General features: G+C 37.0%; 1 pseudogene; it reads right to left on the bottom strand.

Moving 5' to 3' along the window:
* Nucleotides 1–4280: 4280 nt before the first annotated feature.
* LOC143645639 (ankyrin repeat and SOCS box protein 3 pseudogene) lies at nucleotides 4281–6234 on the bottom strand (annotated as a pseudogene).

Genomic DNA, 6234 nt, shown 5'->3' with positions numbered 1-6234 from the left:
ATTTTGGAACACTGTGGCTCAGCTAAGTTCATAAATATTTATGATTGTTATGTCTTCTTGTTGAATTGTTGCTTTTATTAATACATAGTTTCCTTCTTTGTCTCTTAATTGTTTTATATTTGAAGTCTAATATGTTGGATATTAATATAGTGACCCCTCTTTTCTGGTTGTTGTTTTCCTGAAACATCTTTTCCCAAGCTTTCATTTTAACCTATATTTGTTCTTGGGTTTAAAGTGTATCTCCTATAGACAGCATATAGATGGGTCCTGCTCTGTAATCCATTATGCCAGTCTGTATCTTTTGATTTTAATACATTAACATTTAGTGTTATTACTGTAAGGGAAGTATTTTCTTCTAACAATTTTGTCTTTTGGATTTTATATATCAGATGTAATTTTTTCTCTTTTTACCATTACTGATAGTCTTCATTTCTACACTCTTCTCCACACCTCTCTCTCCTGTCCTTTCCTATCTGTCCCTAATGATCCTTTTAGCATTTCTTCCAGAGCTGGTCTCTTGATCACAAATTCTCTCGGTGACTTTTTTGTCTGAAAATGTTTTAATTTCCCCCTCATTTTTGAAGGAAAATTTTGCTGAGTATAGAAATCTTGGTTGTCAGTTTTTCTCTTTTAGAATCTTAAATATATCATACCACTTTCTTCTCACCTCCATGGTTTCTCCTCAAAAATCTATGAATTGTCTTATTGGGCTTCCCTTGTATGTGATGGGTTGCTTTTCTCTTGTTGTTTTCAAAATTCTCTCTTTCTCTTTGATATCTGGCATTCTGATTGGTAACTGTCTTGGAATATGTCTATTTGGATCTATTCTGTTTGGGGTATGCTGCACTTCTTGGACAGTAATTTTAAGTCTTTCATAAAAGTTGGAAAATTTTCAGTGATAATTTCCTCCATTAGTCTTTCTCCTCTTTTTCCCTTCTCTTTTCCTTCAGGGACACCCTCAACACATATATTCATTTGCTTCATGCTGTCTTTCAATTCCCTGAGTCCCTGTTAATATTTTTCCATTCTTTTCGTTATATTGTCTTTTGCTTGTCAGATTTCAGTTGTCCTGTTCTCCAGCTCACTAATCCTATCTTCTGACTCTTGAAATCTAACATTGCAGGTTTCCATTGTCTTTTCTTAATCTCTTCTACTGTCCCTTTCATTCCCATAAGTTCTGTGATTTGTTTTTTCAGACATTCAATTTTTTCTTTTTGTTTGTCCATTACCTTCTTTATATCCTCCCTCAATTTGTTGACTTGATTTTTGATGAGGTTTTCCATGACTGCTTGAAAATCCTGAATTAATTGTTTCAATTCCTGTATCTCATTTGAATTGTTGGTTTGTTCTTTGAATGGGCCATATCTTCAAATTTCCTAATATGATTTGTACTTTTTGCTTGTCTCTAGGCATTTAATTTTCTTAATTAGTTTATTCTGGAGATTGTTTTCACACTTTTACCTAGCATTTTCTTGCTGTAGGATTTTTTCTGTATCTGTTCTTTGACACTCAGTTCAGCTTATTCTAGACCTCTAGCATAAGTTTTGTTTAATGGATCAGAATTTTTTAGTTCTTGTTTTATTGTTTCTTGCCCTGCCAATATGATGTTTTTTTTCCTTAAGAGGATCTGTTAGCCATAGGCCCCAGTCAGATTTTCCCAAACCAGACTGGCCTCTTCTCAGGAGGAAAGAGTCACCTGCATCAGCTTTTCCTGAGGGTGAGACCCAGCATGTTAACAGACTTTCTTATGAGGCCTTTAGACTCTGTGTTTTTCCTGTCCTGCCCAGTGTGTGCTATTTATCTGCCTGTGGGTTCCGCCAACATAGAGTGATGTGGTACCTTTATCTTCAGCAGACTCTTACTGCCTGGGACATGGTTGAGACAGAGGAGAGGTTGTAGGCTGGCATTAATTACTTCAGTTTTCCAGTCCCTGGGTTCTGTATTCCTTGAGGGAGTAATTCCACCTGAGCTGGGCCCCACCCTCCTCTTGGGAAAGGCACAGCCTCCAGGGAATTACCTCCTTTCAACTGACCAGCCTCTTTGTCTCTCAAAGAAGCTTAATTCTACCTTGCCTGGGGCATTTGGAACCTGAGAGCAGTTAAGCAGAAGAAACAAAGCCAAAAAAATCCTTTTCAGAGCAGGATCCTTGTTACTTGGGTTTGTTAATCAAGACCTTAAATTGGTATGTTGCTCTATGTATCTCCAGGTCTTATGTGCCCCCTCTATTTTTTTTTTTAGGGTCCAGACCTTTTCAAGTATTTTCTGCTGTCTGATCAAAAAAACCTCTGCATTTTTTTCCCTGTCAGCCCTGCCCACTTTGCACTGGGGCAAAAACTATTAACTTTAGCTTTTATTCAAGGTATAGCTGAGCTGAGGGCCTATTTTCAATAGTCAGAATTTGTTAATTAATTCCACAAGTGGAGCTTGATTGAACTCAGCCCCTTGCTGTTAGTAAAGTCTCTTCCCTTTCCCCTCTAGGAAGCAGCCTGCTGGAGAAGGGCGCCAAACTCCACGGCTTGGGGGACCCACTGTTCTGGGTGGAACTGCAGCTAGTCTGTTTTGTCCAGACTGGTGTATTTTGTGTGTCTTGTCAGTGATGTGGCCCGAGCAGTTGTTCTGAACTGTTCCTGGCTATTTACTAGCTGCTCTTGAAGATGAACTAAATTCCACACCTCAATAAGTCACCATCTTGGCTCACCAGTGTTTTATTTGGTGACAAATTTAAAGTTCTCAGGTCATGAAAATTCCCACATGAAGGCATCAAAAGGAAGATACTTTCTGTGAGGAAAGGCTGTTGGCATCCATGGTTCCTCTGTCACATGGGAAGGCACATGTCAATGTCTGCTGGTCTTTTTCTGCTTGTCTTGATTTCAATAGTTCTCTTCAAAAATCTGTGTGTGTTTCTCTTTCATCTTTCCAGAGCTGTTGGAGTTTCATCTGTCTTTTATCCATTCATAAACGTCTCCATGAAGGGGATTAAGACCCACCTTGAATGAGCTGGAAACAACTTATCAAATGGTTCCACCCATCTCCTCCACATGTTGGATAGATTAAGAGAACATGACCTTTTATCGGGTACATAACAGCTACAAACCAGTACATATGTGAATAAATCATAAGATTCCTCATATTTCTAATTCTCCAGTTGAAAACTTATCATAAATAGCTGTTTTGGTACTGAAGCTATACAAAAGTGTGCACCCTTTTTTATAATAGTACTTTGTATGTCTTGAGTCCACCTACAAAATAACATCCCTGAAGAACTTAATAAGGGTGCTTTTGGATCTCAATAATGATCTGGTTATTCTACCCATTTTCATAACTGCTTTTATCTAACAGCAAAGATCTATCAGGTTATAACCTGGCTGACTAATTCTCATTTAAGCCACAGGAACACAACAGGATGGCAGGCTGCCTACTTCTGAACCACTGTCTGATTGTCTATTATGGCAGTAATCTTTCCATAATCTTTCTCTCAAGGCTGGTCAGCAGCTGCTCACCAAAGCTCACAAGATCCAATGTTTACTTCTTCCTGACTCTAGATTCAGATCAGGCAATCATAAAACCAATGAGGCAGTTCTTCATTAACCTATAATTTAGAGGTCTCTATTTCCATCTAGATATCTAGAAGGAAAAACTGTGTAATAATAGAACTGACTACTATTGTTTCATAAAATAAATGTCCTCTGATTCTTGTCCTGAATGGAGCTTGACTCTTAAGTTGGAGAAGGTAACTCAGGAATATGAAACTTTAAATGAAATGAGTGAAGACTGCTCTGAACAGTCTCCTGATCAGTATTCTAAATATGGTAACAAGATTGGAAAGTTTGTTGCTCTATGAACCCAAGGTATTCAGCCACAAATAATAATACTAACAGCATAAGAGGTTTAATCCCCACATTTGAATTTACTTTTAGTTAAATTCTGTGCTTTCCATTCTGAGCTTCCAGCACAAGTTTATATGCAGAATCATAGGTGGAAACATAACATGCTTATGCTATGCTTAGCACTATAAGTAGCATTGCAGTTTAGTAACATAACAGACCGAATATGGTCAGACAAATGAATTTTATAACATAAACCATGTTGGTGATAAAACTACAGTAAAATAACCTAAGTGACATTTTTAACATGTTGTACTGGGAAGCCCAGTTCATAAACATTCATATTAAAACACATCTTCTACAATCATAAAATCATTAAGAACTCGTACTCCATGGTTCTATTGTTTTGGTGGTAAGAAATGAGTTGTGTTAAGTAGCTTCACAAATTTCTCCTTCTTAAATAAGTTCCTGCTCTAGAATCTCTTTCATCCTCAGGACCTCTGCATAAGCAAATAATTGTGCAGACTGCTTGGAATTGGTAACTGACAGATAAATCTGTTGGATTTTAGGTTTTTTGGTTCCAGACTGGCCAGAATTTTCAAGCAACAAGGGGTGGTTAGAGATGAACAGAGGCAATATGTCATTGTAGAACCCAAGAGCAGTTTGAGTCACAAGCAGACAGCATCTTTTCAACAGTTGTTGGGTACCCTCTCTCAATTCACAAACTCTAAAGTAAAGATTAAGGTGTCATTGCTGACTAACTCAATACAAGAACTGACTACTAGATTAAGTGGGTCTAATCTTGCAAGCAGGAGAGGTAGTAATCACCCCTTATAATTTGTTTATGCTTTAGTTGTATGATTTTTAAGTTCAGATGTTGGTTCCATGGTACTAATGGATAATTTTTCTTGAAAAATTAGTGAAATATTGAAAACTTCCCATACTCAGGCACTATGCAAAATGAAGTTCATTTAACTGGGCTCCATATTTCATAACAATAGTCACAATTCCAACGAATTCAGTCCTTTGGAAAGCCTTAACACAGGAGAAGTGAATCCAAAAAGAAAGTACATCTCCACTTCTGGGCTGTAGCCATACTGAGGTATTGTTTCTAGGCTATCTTCATGCTCCCTAAATACTGCTAAATAAACAGGGCTTACTTTGTCTGGACAGTGCCACAGACCCAGTTAGTAAATAGTATTAACAAGTCCAAGGTTTTTTATAGCCCAATAGTGCAACTGCCTGAAGAGATAACTATCACTTGTCGTCATTACATTAAAGATCAGTATCTGCCCCACTGGACAGCAAAAGCTCCACACAATGGGTGTGGTCTTCTTAAGCAACAAAAAATAAGTGAGTAACTGTCTAAGGTTTGACAATTGACATTTGCACCCAATAATTATGCCCAAGATGTCTAATTTACCATACTGAGTAGCCACAAATAAAGCATTATTTGTTTGCTCCTTTTTTATGAAGTAATTTTACTTGAAAAGAAGTCTGGTACAAAGCATTCCATCCACACAGAGAATGAAATCCATATACATTTGTCCATGTGGCTGCAACAGCCTTAATGCATCTCTGTTCATTTTCAAAAGCTAAAAGCTGTGGTGTCATTTCCTCTAAAGCAATTGTATTAGGATCTACTCAAGCTTCTAAGAGACTTTGTATGATTTTCCAATGCCCTTGTCTTGCATCAAGAGGTAATACAGAGAAGCTCTCAAAAGTGAATATAGTTTTCAGAGGAATCAACCTGATGTATAGCTGACTCTCCACCAAAAAGTCAGGTCTGTAGCTGAGCTTCTGGGATTTCCCTCACTCAACATCACCCAGTAGGGACTGAACCATGAGAATGTGGTTGGTGTCCAGAGTGTCTCAGCCAGTGTCCCAGCTTCCATATCCAGTATGCTGTTTATCTTATCTCAGTCAACCTTAAAAGAGCAGTATACACCATTTCACAAATAATGCAGGTAACTTATAGCAGAAATTTCCCAGCTCCTCTCTTTCATCCCTTACAACATTGCTATCATTCTTTTTATTTATCCATGTGCTATAATCTGGCAGTACATTTTCATTATTATTATTTGATGCAAACATTCATCTCTTAGATAAATTAAGAGTAAGAAAATATAGTTTATTTTGTGACCTTTTTTAGTTCCTTCTATGTTGCATTACCTTTCTCTATGTAGATTTGAGCTCCAACATATCATGTCCTATCTTCTCTAAGAAATTTTATTTAAAAGATTCTTGAATTGAAGATATGTTGATTACACATAAACTAGTATTTTTCTCAGGGAGTTCTTATTATCTCTTTATTTTTTGAAGATTAATTTCACTTGATATTGAATTCTAATTTCGTCATATTTTTCCACACTTTTTAATTTTCCATCATTTTACCTTCTTCCACCCACAT

The sequence above is a fragment of the Tamandua tetradactyla genome, chromosome 9 (genome assembly GCF_023851605.1).
Source record: "Tamandua tetradactyla isolate mTamTet1 chromosome 9, mTamTet1.pri, whole genome shotgun sequence".
NCBI classification, from domain to species: domain Eukaryota; kingdom Metazoa; phylum Chordata; class Mammalia; order Pilosa; family Myrmecophagidae; genus Tamandua; species Tamandua tetradactyla.
This window is presented reverse-complemented; position numbering and strand designations above follow the sequence as displayed.